The sequence below is a fragment of the Molossus molossus genome, unplaced genomic scaffold, assembly GCF_014108415.1.
Source record: "Molossus molossus isolate mMolMol1 unplaced genomic scaffold, mMolMol1.p scaffold_m16_p_13, whole genome shotgun sequence".
In the NCBI taxonomy this organism is placed as follows: Eukaryota; Metazoa; Chordata; class Mammalia; order Chiroptera; family Molossidae; genus Molossus; species Molossus molossus.
The window spans coordinates 92,640,435-92,657,492 of record NW_023425348.1 but is presented as its reverse complement, the minus strand read 5'-3'; the positions used below and the strand labels follow the sequence as shown (position 1 = coordinate 92,657,492).

The 17,058-nt window shown below is 39.2% G+C and overlaps 1 protein-coding gene across 5 annotated transcripts in view; it reads right to left on the bottom strand.

Moving 5' to 3' along the window:
* Positions 1-17,058, bottom strand: part of KDM2A (lysine demethylase 2A) — a 125,225-nt gene that overhangs the window by 76,614 nt on the left and 31,553 nt on the right. Inside the window, exon 1 of one of the 5 annotated variants that reach the window (XM_036258747.1) lies at positions 6,080-6,131. The exons of the other annotated variants lie outside the window; for them this stretch is intronic. The gene's annotated coding sequence lies outside the window, so the exon portion shown is untranslated. Of the gene's footprint in view, positions 1-6,079; positions 6,132-17,058 lie in introns of those variants that run through there. 5 annotated transcript variants of the gene reach the window in all.

The window sequence follows — 17,058 nt, the reverse complement described above, 5'->3', positions numbered from 1 at the left end:
GATTCCGGTCAAGGGCACGTGTCTTGGTTGCAGTTTGGTCCCTGGCCCTGGTCGGAGTCATGCGGGAGGTAGCCAATCGGTGTGTCTCTCTCACATCGATGTTTTTTTTCTCCCTCCCACTCTGTCTGAAAATAAATGAGAAATATCCTCGAGTGAGGATTTAAAAAAAAAAATTCACAACCGCTTGCCTGTGTTGCTCTAAATCTGAGAAGGTACTATAGGAGAAATAATCATTATATATAATTACAGACAATAAGAATGAAAAGTCCTAATATGAATTATTGTCATCTATTGCTACAATTCTCTTATCTTGTTGAGATGCAATGAAAGAAACCCTGGTGAAAAGTATGTCAATTTTGTTATAATTTCATACTGTCAAGAGAAATGGGATTAACCAAAGAAATTGAAGTGATTTAATAATTTATAATCCATCCTTCACTATACTTCTTAGGAAGTCTATTCAGTAGTGAAAGTAAGCTCCTAAGAGAGACAGTAAAGAATCAGAACAGGGACCTAAAAAGCTCTTTTCCCACCATCATCCTCATGGGGATTATAAACTTGTGTGTCCCATGTCTCTGTACTAGGATTTACATGTCTCGAGTGCTTCCTACAGGCTGACTACTGTCCAAGACACAACCGGAAGAAATAGAAGCAAGCCATTGTTTTCAAAAAGTTCACAATTTGTTTGATAAACAAAATCCACTTAAGAAAAGTCTAGAGAGCCCTGGCCGGTTTGGCTCAGCGGTTAGAGCGTTGGCCTGCGGTCTGGAGAGACCTGGGTTCGGTTCCCGCTAAGGGCACGTACCTTGGTTGCAGTTTGTCCCCGGCCCTGGTTGGGTCGTGTGGGTGGCGACCACTCGATGTGTCCCTTTCACATCGATGTTTCTCTCTCTCTCTCTCTCTCCCTCCCACTCAATCTGAACAAAATATCGAAAAATGTCCTCGGGTGAGGATAAAAAAATAAAAATAAAAGTCTAGAGGTATAGACAAGAGCAGAATGAGAACAAACTGGGAAGAGGTTTAGACAATCCAGTTTCACATAGATGAGTATTGCTAAGAAATCCTACAGCTAGTTATCAATATGACTAGATATTTCCACACCTTCTATAATAACAACAGCTAATATATAAATGCTTCCAACATGCTAAGAATTTTCAAGTCTATTTTTCTAGCTCATTTAATCCTCACAACATCTCTATGAAGTAAGATAGTAAATGTCAATTTTAGTTATGAAGAAAGTAAGAATCGAAAAGGCTGGGTAACTTCAGCCAGGATTATTTAACAAGTGGCCAAGCTGGACTCAAATCCAGACCCAACTGTTATTTTTTAAAAAGCCTCCATTCTAGCCCTGGCCGATTTGGCTCAGAGGTTCAAGGGTCGGCCAACGGAGTTGAGGGTTCAATTCTGGTCAAGGGCACGCACCTCGGTTGCGGTTTGTCCCTGGCCCTGGTCGGGTCGTGCAGGAGGCAACGGGTCGCATTGATGTTTTTCTCTCTCCCCCTCCCTCCCACTCTATCTGAAGATAAACGGAAAAATAACCTCGAGTGAGGATTTTAAAAAAGAGCCGCCCTGGCCGGTTTTGCTCAGCAGTTACAGCATCAGCCCACATCAGCCCGCAGTCCAGAGAAACCAGGTTCGGTTCCCGATAAGGGCATGTACCTCGGTTGCAGTTTGTCCCTGGCCCCGGTTGGGGTTGTGCGGGAGGCAGCCACTCAATGTGTCCCTTTCACGTCAATGTTTCTCTCTCTCTCTCTCCTCTCTCTCCCTCCCACTCTATATGAACAAAAATAGAAAAATATCCTTGAGTGACGATTTAAAAAAAAAAAAGCCTACATTCTAATCAAATGCATAGAAGCAGAAAGTGAAATGGTGGTTGCCAGGGACTGAGGGGAGGGGAAAATGGGGAATCGCTGTTCAATGTGCAGAAAGTTTGTTGTACAAGATGAAAAAGTTCTAGAGATCTGCTGTACAACACTGTGCTTATAGTTAAAATTTTATACTTAAAATTTTGTTATGGTTATAGATCTTATGCTATGTATGTATATATATATTTATATATATATTTTTTTTTATCCTCACCCGGGGACATTTTTCATTTTTTGTTCAGATAGAGAGGGAGGAAGAGAGAGAGAGAGAGAAATATCGATGTGAAAGAGACACATCCAGTGGCTGCCACCCGCACAACCCAACTAGGGCCAGGGACAAACTGCAACGGAGGTACATGCCCTTAGTGGGAACTGAACCTGGGTCTCTCTGGACCGCAGGCCCATGCTCTAACCGCTGAGCCAAACCAGCCAGGGCTATATTTTTTTACCATAAAAGAGAGTGTAACATCCTGCCTACAAAAACAAAGATAAGTCTACATTCTTGATCCGTACACCAGAAGTTCTCAAACTTTTTAGTCTCAGCAATCCCTTACATTCAAAAAAATTACTGAGGACCCCAAACAGTTTTAGTATATGTGAGTTATATATATACATATATATGTGTGTACATATATATATACCTCAATATTTATTGATTACAAATTAAAACAGGACTTCTCTAATATATAATTGCAAAACAAGACAAGAAACTGTACAGCGTGTCTTTGAATAACAGTTTCATTATAATGTCGATGAGGAATAAAAAATCAATTCCCAGCCAAGATGTGTGAAGTTTGCATATTCTCCTCATGTTTGAGTGGGTTTTCTCGAGGTACTGCATGTAGTTTTCTCCTATATCTCAAAGATGTGGGGGATGGAGAGTCTACATTTTCTCAGTGTGAGAGAATGTGTGTCCTGGCATGGAAGGCATCCAGTCCAGAGTTGTTTCCTACCTTGTGCCCTGAGCTACTGGGATAGGCTCTGGACACCTGCAATTCTGAACTGGAATAAGTAGGTTGAAAAATAATTATCTTACTTGTTTTTATTCATCTTTCTTAAATGTATGTATAGCTCACATTTATTTTAATGTTTAATATTAGAAGTGTTTTCAGTCTTTATTTAGAAGTTTGATAGTGTTTCTATGACACTGTTGTAGGAACTAAACTTTTATTTATGTCAACTAGCCTATGGTATAATTGGTTTCATTATTCGTCATTTTGCTTAGCTGTAATTTCCAAAAACCTACCAATGACTTAAGCAAGGATTTACATAGTACTAGTATTTCTACACAGACTCAAGGAAAACTTCAGGATTTCAAAGTAATGATTCACTGGACCACAATGAGGTTACAGAAGTTATAGCCGGTATAATCAAGAGTAGCTAGTATGAACACAATATGAGTACTGAAAATTGAGTTAATTTCTGAAAAAACACATTTACATCCTACTAATTTAGGAAATTCTAGAAAGCACAAGAATACACAAATACACATTTCATTATCCCTGATAACGATGTCATGACACATCACAGTTTTGGAAAATTCCACTGTATTTCTGGAAAATCTCCATCTATTAGAGAATGAGACAGAAAACAGTAAATAATATCTTAATATTACTATGAAAATAGTTTTGACTGTGCAGACTCCTATTAAAGAATCCTAGGTATATGCCATACTCTGAGAACCACCATTCTACACAAATCTTTAAACCATGGGGCATAAAAATCAACTTAAGTCATAAGTACATTTTTTATAGAGAGAGGAAGGGAGAAACACTGATGTGAGAGAGAAACATTGATCAGTTGCCTTCCATATGCACCTGCACTGGGGATCAAACCCGAAACCTTTCAGTGTATGGGATGACGCTCTAACCAACTGAGCCACACCAGCCAGGGCTTATACATTTAAAAAAAAAAGGAAGAAGAAGAATAGAATGAAATAGAAAATATCAGAAAACACAGTATGGATAAATACCATCTCCTGAAAGTTTTGTTACAGTTATGTATATCCATGTGCATGACAGTACTACTGGGTCAGAACATAAAATGCACTACTGCTGCAGGTCAGCCAAAAACAGAGAATCTGTGATAAACTGGATATTCTCTAACATGAAGGCAATTAAAGGTTTCACATGGATAAAATTTCTAGATTGAAGAAAGTCACAGTTCACCTTACCATAATATCATACTGTTGCTACAACCACCATTAATGCTTTTCCTACCACCATCTCCACAGTCAATTCAGGCAAAAGAAGTTATCCAAGTTCCATCAGCCACAAATAAAGATGCTCTTTCCTTCCCTCTAAACAGAGCTCCTGGTCTTAATCACAGGGTTTACTTCCTAAATGAAGGGTCTGCTTTCACAACAAACGGGTCAACAATTACTTTGCTGCTGACATTATGGTTATTGCTTTCATCCTGAATCTATAGGATATTTTGGGGTCAAGACAGCAGCATTCAAACAATGATCCAAGTTGCAGAACTCTCTCTGTATCCTGGCAAAGTCAGGCCTGCACCTGGCAAACTGTAACAAAAGAAAACAGCTCCTTGTGAAAGGCAGAAACTGTCTGCACCAACAGCTGAAGCTCCACCCACAGACTGGGACCAATCCAGGACATCCAGAGATCTCAACAATGGTTTGTTTCCCTGAGAGGCTACAAAGGCAAACTAGACTGGAGGCAGGGGGTGACATATAACATCACTGCCTCTTCCTCTCTATTAGAACTGAACTATATAATTTTATTTCAGAAAGAGCTTCCCTCTCAATTAGTCCAAATAGACTAAAAGGAAGCCTGATGAAAGTTAGAAAAGAGCTAAGTTCAGTGATGGGTCACAGTGGAATATACTATTACAGTGTGGTAACATATATATGACTTATCATTTTAACTATTTTAAGTGTACAGTTCAGTGGCATTAAGTACATTCACACTTATGCAACCATCACCAACATCCATTTTCCCAGAACTTTATCATCCCATATTGAAACTCTGTACTTGCTGGCATATACTTTTTCAATGATCCTATTTTCTGGTATCAATATACCTTAAGCTGCAAATGCACCTCCTTTGAAGGATAGACCCAATCCCATTACTGTCTTCAAACTTGTAGGGAAAAAGGCAAATTTGGTGACAACAGAAATCTTTTCACTGTTGTCTCCCCAGAACCTAGCATATACCTGACGAATACAGATTCAAATATTCATTTGCTACATGGCCAAAATATTACTCCACAGATTACTAATTGCAAAGGGAAAAATACTTTTAAAATGAAAAGATCTAATGGTTACTGCCTTAACCAATCTTAACCATCACTACCAGTGGGACAACCTAGTATTATGTACCTCCTGACTTGATACAATTTGAAATGCTACATCATCCAGGAAGAATTTTTGCCAAAACGTTTAAAGTAAATCTAATCCGCCCTGGCCGGTTTGGCTCAGCGGTTAGAGTGTCAGCTCCCAAACAACTGAGTCGCAGATTTCCTTCCGGTCAAGGGCACGTACCTTGGTTGCGGTTCGTCCCTGGCCCTGGTCGGGTCATGCGGGAGGCAACCAGCTGATATGGCTCTGTCCCGTCGATGTTTCTCTCTGTCTCTCTCTCCCCTCCCTCGCACTCTATCTGATGATGAATAGAAAAGTACCCTCAGCTGAGGAATTTTAAAAAATAAAGTAAATATAATACTCTAGACCCAAGTTCCAGTTTACAAAGCATACAGTTTAGGAAAACAAATTCAATTATACCATAAAGAAGCACACAAATCTAAAACATAGGGCATTTTATTTATTTTATTTTTTTAAATGCTTACCTGAGGACATTTTTGCATGTATCTTCAGATAGAGTGGGAGAAAGAGGGAGGAAGAGAGAGAGAGAAACATCAATGTGAGAGAGACACATTGAGTGGTTGCCACCCATAGGATCCAAACCGGGGCCAGGGACAAACCACAACCGAGGTACGTGCCCTTAGCGGGAACCGAACCCGGGACTCTCTGGTCCAGGGGCCAACGCTCCAACTGCTGAGCCAAACTGGCCAGGGCTAGAACATAGGACATTTTAAAAGACAATGTGACTCACACAAGTAGAGTCAACTGATCTTTGACACAGGACCAAAGACAATTCAACGTTTCAAGGTGGAAAGAACAGTCTTTTCAACAACGGGTGTTGGAACAAATAGCCATTCACATACCAAGAAAAACAAAACAAAAAACAGTGACCTTATACCTTTCATAAAAATTAACTCAAGCCCTGGCCGGTTTGTCTCAGCAGCTGGAGCGTCAGCCTGCGGACCAGAGAGTCCTGAGTTCAGTTCCTGCTAGGGGCACGTACAAAAAAAAAAAAAAAAAAAAGAAAATTAACTCAAAATGGATGACAGAGCTAAATGTAAAACAAAAATATAAAACTTCTAAACAATAATAGGAGAAAACCTAGGTGCTGAGCCTGTGTTTGACAGTGAGTTTTTATATACAATACCAAAAGCAGATCCATGATTTAAAAAAAAAAAGGAATTGGTGTATTGGGCTGCATTAAAATTAAAAACTTCTGCTCTGGAAGAAGACTGTTAAGAGAATGAAAGGACAAGCCACAGGCTATGAAAAAATATCTGTGAAAGTAGTTGAAATCTTACGTCCCCACAAAAACCTGCACACAAATGTTTATAAGCAGTTTTATTCATAATTGCCAAAACTTAGAAGCAACCAAGATGTTCTTCAGTATGTGAATGAATTTGTGGTCCATCCAGACAAATGGAATATTATTCAGCACTAAAAAGAAATGAGCTATTGCTCGGCCAGTGTGGCTCAGTGGTTGAGTGTCAACCCATGCACCAAGAGGTTACCGGTTCAATTCCCGGTCAGGGCACATGCCCAGGTTGTGGGCCAAATCCCCAATGGGAAGCATGCTGGAGGCGGCCAATCAATGTTCTCTCTCATCGATGTTTCTATCTCTCTCTCTCTCTCCCTTCCTCTCTCTCTAAAATCAATAAAGGAAAAAAAATTTAAAAAAAGAAAAAAAAGAAATGAACTATCAAGCAATGAAAAGACATCGGGGAGCTAATCGGAGAAAAACAAATACCACATGATCTCAATTATTTGTGGAATATAATGAACAAGGTGGGCTAATGAACGAAATAGACCCAGAGACATAGAAAGGAGTATAGTTCATTCAGACTGACAATCCTCAGAGTAGGGGGGCGGGGAAAATGGATGAGATGAATCAAAGAACTTATAGGCATGTAAGCATAACCAATGGACATAGACAACAATGTTGGGGGGTGGGAGGGTGGGATGGGGAGGAAGGTGTCTAGGGGGGGAAAAGGAGAAACATCTGTAACAAAAATAAACAAAAATTGGAAAAATAAAATAAAGTTATATTTTCTCATTAAAAAAAAAGGATATGAAGGAAATGTAAATGCATATTACTATGGGGAAGGGGAAGAAGCCAATCTGAAAAGGTTACACATGTGGTATGACTCCACCTACATGACATTTTGGAAAAACAAAACTATAGGCAGTAAAAGGGTAAGTGGTTGCCAGAAATTGGGGGAAGGGATAAGAAGGTGGAGCATAAATTTTCAGAGTAGTGAAACTATTCTGTATAAATACTATAATGGTAGATACATAGCATTATACATTTGTCAAAATCCATATAGTGTACACCAAAAAGGAACCCTAATGTAAACTATGGACTTTGGGTGATAATGTGTCAGTGTAGGTTCAACTGTTAACAACTTACCACTCTGGTGCAGGATTCTGGTAGTGGAGGAGGCCATGTGCATATAGCAGTAAGGGATATATGAGAAATCACTGTATCATCCACTCAATTTTTCTATGAATCTAAAACAGCTCTAAAAGAAAATCACCAATTTTTTTTTTTTTTTGCCTGGCTGCTGTGACTCAGTGGTTGAGCATCGACCCATGCACCAAGAGATCACTGGTTCAATTCCCAGTCAGGGCACATGCCCAGGTTGTGGGCCAAATTCCCAGTGGGGGACATGCAGGAGGTGGCCAGTCGATGTTCTCGCTCATCGATGTTTCCATCTCTCTCTCCCTTTCCCTTCCTCTCTCTCTAAAATCAATAAAGGAAAAATCTTTTTAAAATAAATAAATGAATAAAAAATAATAAAGCACCTATTTTTTGTTGTTGTTAATCGTCACCCAAGGATGTTTTTTTCCATTGATTTTCGGGGGGGGGGACATTGACGAGAGAGACACTGATGGGTTGCCTCCTGTAGGTGCCCCAACCAGGGCCAGGGATCAAACCTCCAACCCAGGTCCAGGTATATGCCCTCGACGGGAATCATACCATTGACCCTTTGGTTCGTGGGCCGATGCTCAAACTACTGAGCCAAACCAGTCAGGGCAAAATCGTCTATTTTTAAAAAAAATGTATGTTCATACAAAAATCTGCACACAAATGCGTATAGCCATTTTATTAATAATTGCCAAACTTGGAAGCAACCAAGATGTTCTCAATATGTGAGTGAATAAACTTATTCAGCAATAAAAAGAAGTGAACTATCAAGACACAGAGACATGGAGGAACCTTAAATGTATATTGCTAAGTGAAAGAAGCCTGCCTGAAAAGGCTACAACACTGTGTTTGGATCAAAACTATATGACATTCTAGAAAAGGCAAAACTATAGAGACAGTAAAACATCAGCAGCTGCTAGTGTGTGGAGGAGAGGGAGAATAATAAGTAAGTAGAGTACAGATTTTCAGGGCAGTGAAACTATTCTGTATGATACTGTAATGGTGGATACATTATGTGTGTGTCAAAACCCACAGAACTATAAGCACAAAGAGTGAACCCTAATATAAATTATGGAGTTTGGGTGATAATGTTGTGTTAATATTGGTCCATCAATTGTAACAAACTTACCACACTAATGCAAGATGTTAAAAATAGGTATGGGGGGCGAAATGAGGGACCTCGCTCTATTTTCCATTTTTCTGCAAATCTAAAACTGCTTTAAAAATAAAATCTGTTTGTTTAAAAAAAAAAAAAGTCAACGTCATAAAAACAAAAAGATAAAGGGACTTTTCAGAGCCAGCAAACTTTTACCATGAAGGGTCAGAGAGTAAGTATTTTAAGCTTTGTGGGACATATGATCTATCACAACTACTCAAGTGCCACTGTAGCATGAAAGCAGCCATAGACAACACAAATGAATAACAATAGTTTTATTTATGAACATTGAAATCTGAATTTCATATAGTGTTCATATGTCACGAGATATTATTCTTTTGATTTTTTCCAACCATTTAAAAATGTAAAAACCAAAGAACTGGAAACAGGTATTTAAACAAATACTTGTACACAAATGATCGTTAACAGTACTATTCAAAATAGCCAAAAGATAGAAACTCAAATGCCCATCAATGCATGAACAGGTAACAAAATGTGGTATATCCATTATCAAAGGAATATTATTCACCCATAAAAATGAATGAACTATTAGTACATGCTACAATGTAAATGAACCTCAAAAACATACTAAACAGAAAAAGCCAGACACAAAAGATTACATATTATATGATTCCATCTAAAAGAAACATCCAGAATAGGATAATGTTTAGAGACAGAAAGTTTACTGCTTACCAGGAGCTGTGGGAAGGGTGGAATAGAGAGACTGCTTAATGGTACAGGGTTTCATTTTTGGGTGTTTAAAATGTCTTGGAACTAGATAGAAAGGTGATGGTTACACACAACATATGTAATGTACTAAATGCTAATGAATTGTACACTTTAAAATGATTAATTCTATGTTATGTAAATTTTACCTCAATTTTTTAAAATTATATAGGAGCCCAGGTCAGTTTGGCTCAGCGGTTAGAGTGTCGGCCCATGGACCAGAGTCCTGGGTTCAGTTCCCGCTAAGGGCACGTACCTCGGTTGTGGTTTGTCCCTGGCCCCGGCTGGGGTTGTGTGGGTAGCAACCACTTGATGTGTCTCTCTCACATGGGTGTTTCTCTCTCTCTTTTCCTCCCTCCCTCCCGCTCTATCTGAAGATAAATGCAAGACTGTCCTCAGGTGAGGATTAAATAAATAAAATAGTAATAATAAAAATGCTACAGGAAAAAATGTAAATACTATTCTTACCTGGTAGGCTGTATAAAAACAGGTGGCTAACCAGATTTGGCACATGGATTGTAGTGTATCAACCTCTATTCCAAATTAAGAGAGACTAAAGAGTCATAATTACATGCAATGCATAAAACTGGACTGAATCCAAGGTTGAAAAGGTCAGGGGGAAAAAACTAGAACATTTGGGAAAATATGGATATTAGGTATCATGAAATTACTGTAATTTTCTTAGGTATGACAATATGGTCATGTCCTTACTCTTAAGAGAGGCATGCTGAAATATTTAGAGGTAATGTGTCATGAGGTGCAAATTACTTTCAAATAATTCAGCCCCCCCAAAAGTATATAAATAAAGAAATGTGGAAATATTTTTAACAAGTGGGGACTCTAGGTAAAGGATAAAAAGATGTTCATTATACTTTTCTGTATCAGAATTTTTTCAAAATAAAATAATTGGGGGGAGCCATGGCCAGTGTAGCTCAGTTGGTTGGAGCATCATCCTGTACACCAAAAGGTCACAGGTTCAATTCCTGATCAGGCCACATACCCAGGTTGCCGGTTCAATGCTCGTTCGGGGTGATTAAGGGAGGCAACTAATTAATCAATGTTTCTCTCTCCCTCCCCACCCTTCCTCTCTCTAAAATCAACAAAAACATATCCTTGAGTGAGGATTAAACAAAAAGAAAGACAAGAAAAATTTGGGGGGGGAACTGTATTTCATGAATGTAGAAAACTGGCTCTAGACAGCTGAATCTTTACAAAGTTTGATGATATATTTTTTCCTTTTTTGTGACAGACATATACTTTATTTATTTGAGAGAGAGGAAGAGAAACATCAATGTGAGAAATATCGATCGGTTACCTTCTGAATGCACCCCGACCGGGAATCAGACCCGAAACCTGGGTATGTGCCCTGACTAGGAATCGAACTCACGATCCTTCAGTGCATGGGATGATGCTTCAACCAATTGAGCCACACAGGCCGGGGCCAAAGTTTGATGATACATTAAGCCTAATGTCCCACATTTCTTGGTAATAAGGGCTTATAAGAACTGGGTTGAGGGGGAGGGGGAGGGTGGTGGGAGGAGGTAGAGGAGGGTATAGGGAGATAAATGGTGATGGATGGAGACTTAGGATGGTGGACACACAACACAATGTACACATAATGTGTTGTAGAATTGTGCACCTGAAATCTGTACAATTTTGTTAACCAGTGTCACCTCAATAAATTCAATTTTATAAAAAGAGCTGGGTTGAGGAGTATACCTGGTTCCAGGACCTTTTTCTGAAACAGAAAAGGATCACTTTTCTAAGAATGGGCTTGATCAGGTAAAATGATTGCTAAGACCATTCCTCGTGGACATGTGTATAAGATGTATTATGAGCACCAAAGGAGGCACTCCTGGCAAATCACACACACACACACACACACACGTACACACATGCAAATTAGTACTATAATACTACATTCCCACTGACATAAATTAAATTTTCAAAAAATTTCCCTGCCCTGGCCAGTGTGGCTCAGTTGCTTGAGTGTCATCCCACGCACCAAAAGGTTACCAGTTTGATTCCCCAGTCAGGGCACATGCCCAGGATTGCAGGTCAATCCCCAATAGGGGGCACGCAGGAGGCAGCTGATGGATGTTTCTCTCTCACACTGATGTTTCCTCTCTTGTCTCTCTCACCTATGGAATGATCTATCTGAAATTCTAGAGCAAGAAAGAAGTACTTTATCCCTGGTGCAGGTTTTGCTTAAACAAGTGGGGTCCAATAGAAAAATGTGAACCACATATGTAATTTTTTCTAGTTATAATTTTTAAAGGTGAAATTAATTTTAACATATTTTATTTAATCAAATAAGTCATTTCATATGTAATCTTTACAGCATTTCAATGTCATCATTATAAAGCATTATCGAGGCCATGGCTTGCATCGGGGCATGTGCAGAAGACAACCAATCGATATGTCTCACATCGATGTTTCTTTCTCTCTCCCCCTCCTTCCCTTCCACTCTCTCTAAAAATCAATGAAGCCTGGCTGATGAAGCTTGGTGGACTGGGCGTCATCCCATGGACTGAGAGGTCCTGGTTCCATTCCTGGTCAGGGCACATGCCCAGGTCATGGGCTTGATCCTCAGTGGGGGGCATGCAGGAGGCAGCTGATCAATGTTTCTCTCTCACATCGATGTTCCATCTCTCCCTTCCTCTCTATCTAAAAAAATCAATAAAAACATATTAAAAAATGTTTGTTGCCCTGGCCAGTTTGGCTCAGCGGTCAGAGCGTCAGCCCGCGGTCCAGAGAGACCCAGGTTCAGTTCCCGCTAAGGGCACGTACCTCAGTTGCAGTTTGTCCCCAGCCCCGGTTGGGGTTGTGTGGATAGAAACCACTCGATGTCTCTCTCTCACATTGATGTTTCTCTCTCTCTCTCTCTTCTTCGTTCTCTCCCTCCCACTCTGTCTGAAGATAAGTGCAAAAATGTCCCCCGGTGAGGATTTTTTTAAAAGTTTGTTTTTAATCAATGGAAAAACACCCTTGGATGTTTTTAACAAGAAAAAAAAGTTTTATTGGATTATTTTACTTTTTCCCCCCCAATCAAGTCTTCAAGATTCAGTGTGTATTTTACACTCACATCTTAATTTAGTCTCAATTTAAACCAGCAACATTTCATGTGCCCAACAGCCACATGCTGCTTGTAGCTTATTATACTGAATAGGACAATTTAAATCTTGGAAGAATCAACAGAAGTAAAGCTTAGAAAATGAGCTATCAAGAAAGCTATTTAATGTTATGTACAGGAGTAGGTAAAAATAGGTCCACAGTGGTGAGTATGCAGAATAGTTAATTCTTGCATTATTAATTATTGTATTATTTTCCATACAAATAACTGCAAGCCTATTTTGCCCACCCCTGTATATGAATCTCCAAGGCAACTTATGCTGTAATTGCTCTATACTTCCATATGATAATAACTAAACAACCATTTACCAAGGTATGACTTACAAACTAAACTCAATCCCAGCGTCGTGCACACACACACTTTACCACAGATCCCCTACCCACACACATTGGGTTTAAGAGTTCTGACCTTTGGCTTTTGCTACCAGGTTAAGTCTAAAGACTAGAATAAAAGAGGACCTGAATCTTTTGCTCCACTTTATATCAATTTCCCAAAATGGTTAGGACTAGCACCATTTTACCTCAGCATTTTCCTGTCTACTAACCCCTTTTTCTATAATTTTGTCCAAATGACCTCTAACTCCCCCAAGTTGGAGAGAGAATATGTCAAATCTATATTCTCCAACTCTTAGATCCCTGCTACAAAGTAACTGTGGCCTCTTCCTCTTAATAGTCCCTCACTTGAAAAGAATATTCTGTCGAAACAAGTGGCTTTAGGAGAAACATCCACTTCATGATCAATCTCCTTCTGTAAGTAGCCTGGAATCCACTACCCAATGTGTACGTGTTACAAACAAAAATACCACAGGTGCCCTGGCTGGGTTGCTCAGTTGGTTGAAGTGTCGTCCAGTGTACCAAAAGGTTGCAGGTTCTATTCCTGGGCACATACCTAGGTTGCAGGTTCCATCTGCAGTCGGACACATAAGGGAGGCAACCAATAGTTTCTCTCCTACATTGATGTTTCTCTCTCTCTAAAAATCAATTTAAAAACAAAACAAAACACAAACATCCTTAGGTGAAGAATAAAAAAATTTTTTAAATACCACAGGCAATTACAAAAATAATTTAAATATACTAGATGATCAACGACATGCAAAGTTTCAATTACTCTTTCCTACTGCCCGCCCCCAAAATGCCTCCCTGAGCCCCAAAAGATGGTAACTTTCCACATTTTTGAGAAAAGGAAACATTTCTTACTTGTCAGACTAATAAACAGTATCTTGACCTCTTGTTGTGGACTATAAGGTAAACTAAGAGACAGCAAATTTCATAAATTATGGTCTATTTATTGGCCAGAAAAGCAACTGTGTATTTCTGAGCTAAATGGCTTCAGCTATGTTTCTTATTTCTTCTGGCTTCTTCCCTTTGATTAAAACTTTCTAGGGTTATAAAGAATCCTATAATTTTGCCCAAGATCTGACACTACATAACAAACTGTTGAATTCTGCTATCCTTTGCTTACTAAGCCTGTAAAATACAGATTCTAATAACTGATAACTGTAATATTTACAAAATCACTATCTTTTACTCTTGCCCTATGAAGTAAAAAAATATATATACCTGTGTATATTTTTATGTTTTAAAGGCAGAAAAAAGACATGGAAGGATACATGAATTGATAAAATGGTTACTTCTGGGGAAGGAATTGGAATTACAGCAGTTAAGGGGCTGTTTAGCCTTATCTGTAATATTTTAATTGTATACAATAATACATTCATATTTTACTTGTATAATTAAAACCAGTCAGATCTAAAATATGTAGAACTAGCTGGTTATAGAACTTATTAAGTTTTGAAAGTTGTATCATTTATTGAAAAGTTCATTGTTTGCAAAGCAGTCTATATTTATTAACCCATTAAATCCTTAAACGACCCTAAAAAAGTAGGTATCATTATTATCCTAATTTAGAAATGAGTAAACTGAGACTCAGAGAGGTTAAGATGTACCCTGTTCAAGGTCACACAAATGCTGAAAATTGAAACTCCCCAAACCACACTAAGGCAAACATACAGGGAATTTAACACATTGGTTATTGCTAAGGGAATATTCAGTTAATTCAGGAGAAAATACCTTTAACCTTTGTCATTGTTAAAAATCCCTCCTCCTCCCACCACCAAAAAGGTCAGTTTATTTATTTGCCAGCCTCAGTAAAGTAAGTAGTATAAACATTTTGAGGCATTTCTTGATTGGCTTATTGCCATGCTGAACATGGCTGTAGCATCCCTAACCTACTGAAAGTTTAAGAGATTTAAGTAGATGGTGAAGCAGGGGAAAGTAAATAAAATTTAAAAAAAGATTTAGGCCCGGTCGGTGGGGCTCAGTGGTTGAGTGTTGACCCATGCACTAAGAGGTTGCCAGTTTGATTCCTGGTCAGGGCACACGCCCAGGTTGTGGGTCCAATCCCCAGTCGGGGGCATGCAGGAGGCGGCCAATCAATGTTCTCTCTTATTGATGTTTCTATTTCTCTCCCTCTCCCTTTGTCTCTCTCTAAAATCTATAAAGGAAAAAAAAGTTTTGTTTTTTTTAAAGAGATTAAAGTTGAATTGTAGTGCCGAGCCTGTGCCACTGGCCCCGACTCTCAGTTCTTTTGGTTACTTCCAGGCAAAGTACAACAGACAAATTCAGCTGGATTGCACTTTAGGGTGTGGATTATTTGTTTCTGATAAAGAAAAAACACCTATGATTTGAATTTTATCTGTCAAAAAACCCATAATTGCCCTGGTCGGTTTGGTTCAGCGGTTAGAGGGTCAACCTGTCCTCCGGAGCGACCCAGGTTTGGTTCCCGCTAAGGGCACATACCTCAATTGTGGTTTATCCCCAGCCCTGGTTGGGTCGTGTGGGTGGCAACCACTCGATGTGTCCCTTTGACGTCGATGTTTCTCTCTCTCTTTCTCTTCCTCCCTCTCTCCCTCCCTCCCACTCTATCTGAACAAAATATTGAAAAATGTCCTCAGGTAAGGATGAAAAAAAAAACAAAAAACCCCCATAATTTTTTCCCCCCCTCACCCAAGGACATTTTCCCATTTTTGCTCAGACAGAGTGGGAGGGAAGGAGAGGAAGAGAGAGACAGAAAGAAACATCAATGTGAAAGGAACACATGGAGTGGCTGCCTCCTGCACAACCCCAATGGGGCCAGGGACAAACTGCAACCTAGGTACGCACCCTTAGCGGAAACCGAACCCAGGTCTCTCTGGACCACGGGCCACCACTCTAACCGCTGAGCCAAACTGGCCAGGGCAAAACCCACTAATTTTTTTTTTAAGAGCAGCAATAATGTCAATTACCTGTACCAACTGTAAGTGATCTAGTAAAGGCTCTAATTTGATCAGCCTATATGCATATACTAAGTCAGTTTACATTACTACTAGAAAATCAGCCAGAAGTCTTGCTACAATCTCTAATGGCTGGGAACTACGAAGTTTCTGAGGAAGCCCTTGATCCTTGAAATCCTCTTTCCTTCTTCCTTTAGTAAGGTTTATCTGACTCCTGAAATTCAGTGAAAGGAATATCTTTTAACCTAACCTTTCCCAGGATGGTACAAGAGATGTGGTTAAGCCTGAATGAAATACAAACAAGGCTTATTTCTACTCTCATATATTGACTCTCCCACAACATTGTTTTTAAGTTGATTACATACTCTGGACTTACATAGAAGATACTCTCATAAATCTTGGTTCTGTTTCAACTTCCATCGTGCATAGTTTTTCTGGCTATTTATATCTGGGTTCAGGAAATCCTTACTGTTAGTACTACAAATTAATTTAAGTCCTTCTGCCAGGTTCTGAGGGAGTTTTAAACATATTCACATGACCCCAAATTAGATTAGAAAGCTATGTACCTTTGTAAACTTTTATAAAATACTTTTATCTTCCAGTTAAGGAATAAATACATGAAACACACTAAAATGAGGGTAAGGGAACCATGGCATTATAGTTTATAACCAATATTAACCTAAAAAGTTTTCTGCAGCAAAGTATGAGAATCAATGGTCATTTTTATCCAGTTTCGATATTGCTCATTTTGTATTTGGTGGCTTCAGTTCATACTACACATGTGGTTTCAAGTTCCTTTCCCAAACTCTATTCCCAGTTCTACCTTTCCTTACAAATGATAACCTCGTGACTTATTTTATAAAAAACGAACAAACAAACCCTCTTCTTCATTCCGCCCCCCCACCCCTCAACATTGTTGTCTATGTCCATTGGTTATGCATACATGCATATAAGTTCTTTGGTTCATCTCATCCATCTCCCCCGCCCCCCTACTCTGAGGTCTGTCAGTCTGAATGAACCACACTCCTTTCCATGTCTCTGGGTCTATTTCGTTCATCAGCCCACTTTGTTCATTATATTCCACAAATAATTGAGATCATGTAATACTTGTCTTTCTCTGATTGGCTTCTTGATGTCTTTTCATTGCTTGATAGCTCATTTCTTTC